The following is a 12,097-nucleotide window of genomic DNA, read 5'->3' as shown; positions in this document are numbered from 1 at the left end:
ACCACAACTCCCATCAGCCTCAGCCAGCATTGCCAATGGCTGAGGCTGATGGGAGTTGTGGTCCAACAACATCTGGAGGCACACCGGTTGGGAAAGGCTGGTGTAGAGTATTGGAGTCTCAGATTTGCGACCTGTTTATGATCCTCAGTGGATGGTTTGAGAATCATGCATAGGATAACAACAACAATTGATGGTTTGGAGCAAGTCATTATTTCACAGCCTAGCCTTCATTGTGAAAGGAAATTAGGGGGAAAAAAGGTTAAGTGCTCAGTGGTAGAGAATTGGCTTTGCACGCAGAAGGTTCCAGGTTCAATCCCTGGCATCTCCAGGTAGGGCTGCAGAAGAATCTGTGTTTAAATCACTGGAGAGTGGCTGCTGGTCAGTGTAGACAATACTGAGCTAGATGGACAAATGGTCTGATTCTGTATAAGGCAGCTGCCTATATTCCTTTGGGCGGTATTCAATTAAATAATAGTGCTAGCACAAGAATTAGTGGTAGCACAATGGACTTCCCCTCTCCTCCCCATGCGAGCACCCTGTGTCATCCACAAACCTTCTCTAGAAGTTTTGGGGGAAACCCAGAACATATTTAGGGGGTCACAAGGGGAGGAGAGGGGGTAAAGTTCCATTGCACTAGCGCCAGTCCTTGCACTAGCACTGCTATTTAGGTGAATACTGCCCTATGTTCCTATGCTTTACATGTTGAAAACTATTAATGATAAAGCAATATCGCTCTAAACTCTCATAAATTAGTTGCTCCAAGAAAGTTCACTTACCATAAGAAGTCAGTTACCTTGGAGGAGAAAGCCCAGGGCCAGTGGCAAGGGTCAGCATGGTTGGGCATCTGCCAAGGGCCCACACCCCAGAAGAGGGCTCATTGACAAGAGCCCCCTGCTGCTCCTCCTCCTCTTTACCATTGCAACCTGCTTGGTCACTTGCCTTTTGCTCTGGCCCAGACAGAGTGAGCAAGCCAAGAACAATGGTGGTGAGAAGAGGAAGAGAAGCACTGCTCCTGCCTGCTTGCTCCCTTGGCTCCATCTTGCAAGCAAGCAGGTGATAGCAATGGTGAGGCAGAGGAGCAGTAATAGCTGCCAACCATAGCAATAAGAGGGCATTGAGGATGTCTTGCCCAAGAGAACTCCAGCACCTGAAGCGGAGCACTGAGAAAGCTCACATGGGAGGCACTGCTGTGTTAAAATGATTGTATGGCACATAAATAATCAGGAGGATCATCGCAGTGGCACTTCCCCAAATTAATCTCCAATTTGATTGTGCAATTGGCACTATCTGTGCATTAGTTATCATTACAAATCCTCATGTATAAAATTATGCTATAATTGATCTGATGTTCGAAATTCACAAATGTTTAGGGCTGCTAATAGGTTTAAAATAAGATGTCAGTGATTAATAAACACATTAAAATAAATATTGCTAAATCTCCATAAAGGTGATATTTTGAGGATAGTTTATGGCAATTTAGTTGTTTGACTGTACCATTTAATCAAATTACTGTTTCCATTCCAAGTCTAATTTAGAGTGATAACTTGATTATCAGCATGAGTCAGGAAAGAACATCTCTGTGTGAATGAATTACACAAACAAGCACAAATATATCTAAGATGACAATTCTAAGTATGCTTATCAGGAAGTAATCCTATTGAACTCAAAGTGACAAATATAAAGCATAGCCCATGATTCAGAATGTGATTATTTCAAAATGTTGAAGGGACAGACAGAGGCATTCACATGCACAAAACACTTCAGGGATGCCACAAAACATTTTGTGCAGAATAATTTTAGTAACAAATCTGCAATTATTTAATTCATGCTTATTGTTAATGCCTGTCAGGGAACTGTTAACAGGCATTTAATTTTCCACTTTCTGAATTATCCTGGCTGCCACATGCTTGTCTTTCTAATTGTATCTTTTCTCTGACTTGATCCCAGAGCAAAATGATTTCCCTCATGTACTCTCACCTTTTGACTGTGCCAACTCCAAAGCTAATCAGCTAAAGATTGAATCAGCCATCCTAAATGGCAATTTTCATTTTTACCTCTCTCTCTCTCTCTCTCTCTCAGCATGACATCAATGACTATTCACATGATCACCTGAGCTAGTGCTGCATCCCTTCTTCATCCAGTCTAGATGCTAAGGGGGTATCTATGACCATTAATATTTCCATTTGAATGTGAGCCCATGCTTCTGGTATTTGTGTCCATTTATATGCCACTATGTATTTTTATGGGGTTTTTTTTTGAATGGCATCAAAGTTAGAGTGCACTGTTTTGTGAGTCTGATGATTTTGCAAGGTAGATGGTTCTGTGTAAGCAAGTACAGCTTTATCATTAGCAACATAGGCAGCAGCCACCTTGATTGGCAGGCAGCAAAGAAACAAGTATTGCTGCCATCAGCACCGATAGCTATTGTGTACATTTGCCTTCTCCAACCTGGTGCACTCCATAGGTTTCGGGCTACAGCTTTCATCAGCCCCAGCCAGTATGGCCAAAGGTCAGGAATGATGGAAGTTATAGTCCAAAACATCTAGAGGGCACCAAGTATGGAATATATGATCAAGAGATTTATAAGTATTATGAAGAGATTTATAAACAGAGGCTGGATGGTCACATATCAGGATTCTATAGTAGTCAATATCCTGCACTGACAGGGGGTTAGACTAGAATCATGACTCTCTATGACTCTATAGTCCTGTTCTAGACTTCTAAAAAAGTCCTAGCTCTTGTTCCTTGCAGGCTCTCCAGTCCTGGATGCTCTAAAATGTTACTGTGTAGGTATAAAATTAGTTCCTGGATGTAAACAGTAATGGCAGATAGTGGACTAGAGGCTCCTTATAAGGCATTGCTTTCAGAAGCGATTTGAAAACTGTGCATGTTCTGATGTGGCCAGAACAATAAGGTGGTGCCCTGTGGCCAGCCTCCCAACTGCTTTGTTGCTGGCACTTCCTAAAGCAGAGCAGATTGGAGTTGTGCGGGCACACCAGTGGGAATGCTGGATTGGTTCTGCCAGTGCAACCTTGCCACTGGCCTGCCCCATCCTGATCAGCAATAGCAATGCCGCTGTTGGGAGGGCAGTGAGGTGGTACTGCCCCACCATGCCACCTGCTCCTGCATGTGACACTGTATTATTGTACAAAAAATATAGAAATGTTTTAAATTAAAAAGTAACATAACATTAGGAAAATAATGTCACCTGCAAAGGCAAGAGAGACAGGAATCAAGTCACCCTCAAAATGCCAGGTATAGGCTTTTTGGTGATATAGGTGAGTGACACTGTCACACTTTTGCCTAGAGTGGCAGTATAATTATTATAACTCACAGGTGATAGTACTGCAATCATTTCTGAAAAAGGTTTACTCAAAGTCTTGTATGTAAGAATTACAGCTCTGTGTATATGCTCTTATCTATAATTATATTACATTATCTATGAAGCTACAGTCCTTAGGGCAACCTTCTCCAACCTGATACCCTCCAGATGTTTTGGACTACAAGTCCCATCAGCCCAGCCAGCATGGCCAATGGTCAGCAACCATGAGAACTGTAGCTGAAAACATCTGAAGGGCACAAGGCTGGGAAAAGCTGCCTTAGGGAGCAGAGAACAAGAAAAAGCTCCCCAATTTCTGATGCTTGATTTCATGAGGCTCGTCATCTATCCACCCCTTTGCCTTTCTGACTAGGGCCAGTCCTACCATCAGATAGTGAGGGGGCCACCTTAGGCAGCTGATCTTGTGTGATATGAAGGGGCAGCAAAATGTTGCTGTTATTATTATTATCAGTATTTAATCTTCTATCCCACCCTTATTGTAGTTTAACAGCAAGGGAGGAAGAGGAGCAGTGCTTGTGGGGTTTTCATCCCTGAATACCAGAATAATCTGATTGGCCTTAGGTGGTATGCCCCTTTACTTGGGGGAGGGGAGGGGAGTCATTTGCTCTTCTGTTTCAGGCAGCAGAATGTTTTGGATCACCCTGTCTCTATCCCATTTCCTAAGTCCTAGAATCATAGAATTGTAGAGTTGGAAGGCCTATAAGGCTGTCGAGTCCAACCCCCTGTCAATGCAGGAATCCATCTTAAAGCACACTCAACAGGTGCCTGTCTAGCTGCCTCTTGAATGCCTCCAGTGTTGGAGAGCCCACCACCTCCCTAGGTCATTGGTTCCATTGTCGTACTGCTCCAACAGTAAGGAAGTCCCTGAAATGGTTCCACCAGTGTGATTTCCAGCTTGTTTTCTTTTCACTGGATTTCCCATAACCATCATCTCTCTTTGCAAGGTTATCTGTTCACCTAACCACTTTTGTTATCAGTAAACACCTCTGAATATTTAGAAATAAATATTTTGTTCCTCACTTTGATTTCCCATTATTTCTTATTCTGTTTTTGGCAGCCAGAGTTGAAAGGTTGTTCTTGTTGTCATCATCATCATCACCATCATAATCATTTATGAAGGTTCCAGGGTGGGTTACAGCAAATTTAAAATACAACAGTAAAAATAATTAACAATTAACCTAAACTTCCCAAATAGGGTGGATCCTAAAAATACATACCTCAGGTGTCAAAGACCTGGGTAAAGTGGTAATGTAATCAAAGTTTTCTTCACCTGATATCACTTGGCTATCTCTGCTTTTGCCAAAGAGGTGGCATAATTCATCATACGTCATGCATAAGTAGGACACAGAGACCCTTGTTTACTTATACTAGACAGGAAAAAACCTTGGGAAAACCCATGTTTTTATACTTGATTGTCCAAACTGAAATTTTGTTACCACCCTTAGGTTTCCATATTCCTTTGTTGTTATTATTGTGCTTTGAAATGGAAATTATGCTAGAAGCATATGAAGATGGTAAGGCTTTAATTGCTTTGTTATGAGAAATGATATGCTTTATACTTTTGCCGAGTAAATCCTACTGAGAAAAATATGTAGAAGATGTATATAATCTTCTCCTCTTGGATTACTTGTTCACATTAAAGCTGAGCATGGTTAGAATTACCTGTTTGTGGATATAAGGGAGACCAGCCATAACAAGGAACCAGGGAACTAATTATAAATCCTTTATTGAAACTCTGTCAGTCAAAATAAGAAATTCTTTATACCTATGAGGATCTTTGGCCTTTTTTTCTTTCCCAGCAAGGGTCTGTATGCAATGAACAGCATATAAACAAATACTTTGCGCTGACCTGTGAAAAGGTTAAATATGAAGAAAGAAGAAGAAAGAGTCTAATTAGAACTGTATTGAATATTTGCAGCAGGATTCATGCTTGTTGAGTTTTGCTATTTCAAATTGCCCAGCTAGCAGATTTGGTGAACTTTATAAATTGTCATTGAACAGGCCACTGAGTGAGTGAGTGAGTGAGTGAGTGAGAGAGAGAGAGAGAGAGAGAGAGAGAGAGAGAGCATAAAATAAGATTACATGATTGAAGAAGCAAATTGAATTTAGAGCAATTGAATTGTCAGTTAATGCTACCATGGAGACTGACGTTTGGCCAGGAAACTGATCAGGGAATACACTAAGTGATACAAAAGGAATCAAGGTATTAAATTGTGGCAAAATTCAAGGCTAATGATCAAGGGTGAGTGTTGCACTTTGCTGGCCAGGACAATTGTTTGTGGAACAAGACGATATTGGAATTAGCCCAAGGGTCTGCTTTTGCCTCCAGTCACAAATCATTACAATGCTGTTGCTTGCACATCCATGCTACTGCATGTTAAAATGGGCCTGTTCAGTGAATGCCCCACAAAGTTGAACAAAGCTATGTGTGAGGTATCAATGTTGAAGCAGCAAAGTGGAAGCAGCCTGCTAGGTACTTTACAACAACCTTATTTTTGCCCTCTAAGACAGGTGGCAAAAATATAAAGTTTATTGAGCCTTTGCTGGGGTACCATACATTCCTAGCATGATGTGTTTGATCTGGTGGTTCACAAGCTGGTTTAGCCTGCAATAAAACCTTAAACAAGACATATCTTACACTCTTTTTTTTCCAGCTAATCCATGCATCTAAGGCAGCCTTTCCCAACCAGTGTGCCTCCAGATGTTGTTGGACCACAACTCCCATCAGCCTCAGCCATTGGCAATGCTGGCTGAGGCTGATGGGAGTTGTGGTCCAACAACATCTGGAGGCACACTGGTTGGGAAAGGCTGATCTAAGGAGTTGACAGGCATCAGGAGAGATGGAAGATGATTCCACTGGAATTCTTGGTAACTCTAAGTATGAGGCCACCTGTGGGCTGTAGTCCCCCCTCGCCCTCCAATACTCCCTTCAAAAGTGTCCACCCTCAATCACTCAAAAGTTTGAGACTGGCAGGATGCTGGTAGGGCTTTAACATGGGATATTTCATACTTTCAGTTCTGAGACAAATCACCATTTTATAAATTATGTGACATAGAGCAACTAAATTTTGGATCATTAAGCCATTACAGGTATAGTAAGTAAGCAATCAAGGAATGTATTTTTCTTTAGTTATAGGGGTTTTGTTACAAATTCATATAAACACAAGTGAAATGGTAAGCTGTTTATGGCCCGTCTGTTGACAGCTGTCTGCACATTTTTAGACCAAAAAGGGCAAGAAGGATAGCAGACCATGCCAATTAGATTACAAATAGGCCTAGCTCAGGGCTTTCGGGTTAAAGAGTCAGGTTAAAGAGGCCTTCCAGAGACAAGCTAGTGAATGAAAAATAGGTGTAAAACAAAAATGCACACACTTTCTTATCTCTAGTTGGTTGGAATCTTTGGAAATCACATAATGGATATGGCAAAACAAAATATGTGATAACAAACATGTTAACATAAGCTCCAATCTAATCCATACTTACCTGGGAGCAAGTCCTGTAGGGCAGAACAGGATGGCCATCAAAGTAAACATGCAAAGGACTGGGTAATGCAAATGGTTCAAGCTTTCAAGTGCTGAGATTTATGACAACGTTATTCAGTTCAGTCAGAGAAAGAGAAAATACATTTGTCCCATGCTTTGTTCCCTACAAGGGCCTGTACTAACTTAGATACCTGATTTGCATGTAATGGTAAGCCAAACCATGGCTAGGCATGAACAAGAAAGCATGCTGGTGCACAGAGCAAAGATCACGGTTGCTACTCTCCCAGTCCTGCTGCTACTGTGCATCTGAACCCAGGCTTGTGGTTCATTTCAGTCAAAACAAGCCACAAACTGTAGCCAAGGTTTGTTCATGTGAATGAAGCCAGGAACTTTCCCCCTTTCGCAGCATATTTGTAGCACTTACCAACATTTTAAGGATTAGATTAATTGTTGCTGCAGAGATTTAACGGTCTTCATCCTCAAGTATTATAAACATAATGAATGTAATTTCCTGTTTCTAGATTATGAAGACATTGAAACTGAGGGCTCAACTAGAGGATACAGTGGCAGAACCATGTGAAAGAGCTGGAATGCTTGAAATTATTATAGAGTGAGGGTGATATTCATCCAAAGTACAGCATGGGCAGGCAGGAAGGGGGAGATGAGCCCTCTACAATGTCTGAGTTTCCCCCTGCCAGATGATTCACCCCAGCTGATTTTCCAGAGGTGCGTGTCTAAGATTTGAAGTCCCTCCCACTTGGAGGAAGAGAGCTATGGAGAAGCAGTTTTGAAGGAAGGAGCATAGGTAGGGTGGCCAGCAGTACTGGCCCTATCATTAGGCAGAGAGAAGCAACTGCCTCAGGTGGCAGCTGCTGGGCAACAGAGGCAGCAGTTGGAACTGGAGAATCTGACAATTTTAGTTTCTCTCAGTTCTTCATTTTTCCAATCTTCAGTTCAGTTGTCCACATTTCCACATTAGTTTGTGATTTTTTTTAAAAAAAAATCATAAACATTCATAAAAATTCAGCAGCATTTTAGTAAAAATGTATCCTATACCCATTTTGCATTGCAGCTTCTCCTAATATACATATTTTTTGCAAAGCAATGGTTCTTGGCATGTTATTTTCACTAATATATACAGTTCTATGCACTCTTTCACCAACTGTGTGCATTTTGTACACATTATTTGGCTAACGAACTCCATTACAAAGTTTAGAGAAGTGCGAATTTTGAAGGATGACTGCCTATTTTTTCTGAAAGTGTGAATTGTGTAGGTTCTTCTGCTGGGCAGCAGTCCCGTTCCTGTTCCTCCTGAGTCCCTAGCCATTTCCCTCTGTTTCAGGATAGAGCCTGTCTGGCACCCTCTAAATTAGCTGTCCTGGAGGATGCAAACCAGAGACAAAACAAGATCCAACTCAAGTCCTTCTGTATGTAGAATTGGAGTGGGGAACATCTTGTTCTTTTGGCTCAGGCAGCAAAATATCTTGGACTGGCCTTAGTGGCCAGATGCAAAAGATGACAGGACTTGTGCACCTATAATATTTGTGTTAAAGAGGAAATTTCAGTGGGTGTCACTTTTAACACTCTCTGCCATCTACTCATGTGATTTAAATCCCTCTCCCACTTTATATGATTCGGGCAGCTATTGACCCGCTACTCACAGGGATGGGAAAGCAGGAGAAGGCAAGGAAGGATGTCAGAGAGGGATGGTGCAAGCAAACCTCCCAAAACTTCTGCTCAAGGCATGGGTTATTTCTTCCTTGTGCTGGTGAGCCACTCCATCCTGCTATGTAGTAAGGAAATGGCAAGTTTTCTCTCTGTTGCATGACCTATCTCTAGAATGAGTAAATGACTTGGTGGAGAGTGGAAAATAAACAGCTTCTTGTATGGACAGGGATGTCAGAGAAAGTTAAACAGGACTGAAAATTGCCAGTGTTCACTTATTCGCCTTATGTCTGGGACGGAAATCAATCCAATGGATATGAATTGGTATTTGCTGTTGTTGTTATGTTTATTCTGCAAATGACACATAAGTTATTTGTTTCCTTTGCATGGAAATCAGTGACACGCAATAATATAATAATTATGTAATTAATTATATGAAATTCTACCCCAACAGACAGTGAGACAAACAACATAGCTTTTGATGGAAGTTGAACTGCTGTAGAATAGAAACAGCCCTGCATGCTATGAACATGGGTTAGAATGGAAATCAATGTCTTCTTTCATCCCTCCTTAGGGATGAAAATTTTCCAATTTTCTTTTGAAGCAAAAGGGGGATCAGGGAACAAATTGCCACATTCTTGCTTTGTTTACAAAATTGTATCACTGTGAGTTGTCTTTAACTCTGGAGAGGCTGTATTTGCACATCCTAGTCCCTACGTCTAGCTTCAAAATCATATCCATATACCCTGCTAAGAGGATGTTCTGATTTAGCAGTGTTATGGCAGAGAGAAAATTGTTTTGCCCCCATAATCACACAGACACTTGTTAAGTCTTATGGCTGTTAACAGACAAGTTCCATGTACAAATGATACCAAAATAGGACCTTTTACTTTCTTATGTACTTGTGTGTCATTCAAACTGAAAAAGAATCTGCACTCTGAAAGCTTCACAACAGTACTTTTACCCACCCCCCCCCAAAAAAACTATGTGATGCATGTCCATAAGTAACTTTAGGTTACTACATCTTTCATAGTGTTTCATTATCTTCCCTCCCTCCCCCACAAGCCAGCTTCTTGATTATCTGTTTGACAGACAGATGAGGCTGTTACCAAAAGCTGCCTATGGCTGAATGAGTCTGTTTTTGCGTATGAGTCATATACTTGGAGACCATTTCTTAGAAATATTGTAGAAATGTTTTACTGCAGTACAATTGCACAATATGAGTGCACAGACAGAAAGAGAGAGGCTGGTTAGGTAAAATTCTGTTATGAGACACTTATTTGTCTAATAGGGCTGGATAGGATCCTATTGCTCTTTATATGTTGAGTACTTTTATGGCAAATTCAAACTATTTCCATCCCAGTATCTCCTTATGTTGTACACCTGATAAATAACCTGATTGTTCATCACAAGTGTAAAATGTGATTTGGAATGCCACTATGCATCTCCCTAATATTTATTTATTTAGAACATTTGTTGACAGCTGGATCAACCAGGTTTGCTAGATGTTTCACACACAGTTCAGACAATATAAAAGTATTATTATTAGTATTATTAGTATTATTAGTATTTAGATTTGTTAGTTGCTTGTTACCGAAGGTCTCCAAGTGACATACAACACTGTTAAAAACATAAATAACTAGAGTACACCATAAAAACAAAACAGCAAACAATACAGGCTGTCATATATATATATGACAGCCTGTATTGCCATAATGGTGATAGTGAAAGAATGTATTTGATACCTTACAGGAAGGTCATAGAACCATACAGTGGAGTGAACCTGAAAATCATCAGTAGCTCCAGTGCAGAACCCTTCTATTTGTCATGCACAGAAAGAACACTTCAGACATTCATTCCTGCTTCAGATGTAGATACTAACCAGTACTTAACAATCTAGGAAGAAAAATTGGTGCCACACATTCCCACTTGCCCTTCCCCCTTCCTCCTTTTGTTGGCTTAAAGTACTGTTTCCTGTTCCATCTGAATTGCTGACTAAAATGAGTTCACTAGTCAGGATCTTAAACTGTGGTTTGAAGAAAGTATTTCTTCACACAGCGCATAGTTAAACTATGGAATTATTATGCATCTTTTTGGAGGATAGGCCCATCTAGAACTTAATAGGTGATTAGTTGCCATAGGAAAAAATGTTTGACGCTTCTTCTGGAAGGGGCCATGTCTCCTCCCTGCTTCTCTGGCCGGAGGTGTATCTCTTATGTGAAAGAGAACAAATGACTGGCAGTCCTGAAAATTAGTCAGGAAGAGACACTGAGATCTGGCTTGCTATGTATGAGAATCCAGTATCAAGGCTATGGAAGTTCTTCTAGAAATCTGAGGGGGAGCAATATCTGTTGGCAAATGTTGAGAACCCCTTTCTTATGCTGAACTTTGTTTTTGTATTTACATATGTCAATAAATGGATATATTACAAAACACCACAAGCCTCTAGTGACCTCTTTCCAAGGAAGCAAAACCTGGGTACACTCTGCAGCTCAGGAGTTCTCACTGCTTGGAGAATTGGGGTGAATGTAGCAATGCCATCCGTAACTAGGAGTGTGAGGAGAAAGACATGTGCCCATTCAAACATTTCCTAGTCATTTAGCCCAATCTTCCTCCACCTGGTACCTCCCAGATGATTTGGACTATAACTCCCAGGGATGGGAATTGTAGTCCAAAACGTCTGGAGAGCACCAGTTTGGGGAAGTCTCATTTAGCCAATCATCTTCCTATGAAAAAAGGACATGGCAAGTTTTCCAGGACTTTTAAGGGAGTTTCCAGCCAGGGCTGAGGAGAGGGGGACGGGGGGGGGGCTAAATCCCTGGGCCAGGACCTCTGGGGGCCTGGACCATGAAAAAATAAGCAATACCTTACAAAATAAATTTTGGCATCCCAACAGACCACAGAGTGGCTACAATGTCTGTTGCTGTATCTCAGCATATCCAAGCCTTTTTGGATACCTTTTACTGAGAATGGGACAGGGGATTGTGACCTTGTTCCTGCTTCTCAGCGGCTTTTGATATAATTGACCATGGTATCCTTCAGGACAGGCTCTGGGGAATGGGAATTGGGGGCACCATGTCACAGAGGTTCCAGTCCTACCTACAGGACCAAGTCCGGATAGTAGTGTTGGGTGATTGTCTTTTGACCCCCTGGCAGTTGTGCTGTGGGGTGCTGCAGGGTAACATCTTATCCCCAATGCTGTTTAATATTGATATGAAGCCACTGGGAGCAGGCAAGCTGTCATCAGCATGCTGATGATACTCAGCTCTATTCCTCTCTAACATCTGAATCAAGAGAGTCTGTGTAAGCCCTGGGTCGGTGCCTGGACATAGTGGTGGGATGGATGGAAGAAAATAAGCTGAGCTTGAATCCTGGCAAGACAGAGGCATTGTGGGCAAGTGGTTCCCATGTCCAAGAAATTGGTCAATTGCCTGCCCTGGGTAGGGTTGCACTCCTCCCGAAGGAGTAGGTGCACAGATCAGCCCTGTCACTGAAGGCCCTGGTAGTCTCAGTGGCTAGAAGTGCCTTTAATCAGCTATGCCTGGTAAGATAACTACAACTGTTCCTGGACTGGAAGAAACTGACCACAGTAGTTCAGGCATTGATGACT

Source organism: Rhineura floridana, chromosome 1 (genome assembly GCF_030035675.1).
Source record: "Rhineura floridana isolate rRhiFlo1 chromosome 1, rRhiFlo1.hap2, whole genome shotgun sequence".
Classification (NCBI taxonomy): Eukaryota; Metazoa; Chordata; class Lepidosauria; order Squamata; family Rhineuridae; genus Rhineura; species Rhineura floridana.
The sequence above is the reverse complement of the archived record's forward strand: the minus strand, read 5'-3'. Positions refer to the sequence as shown.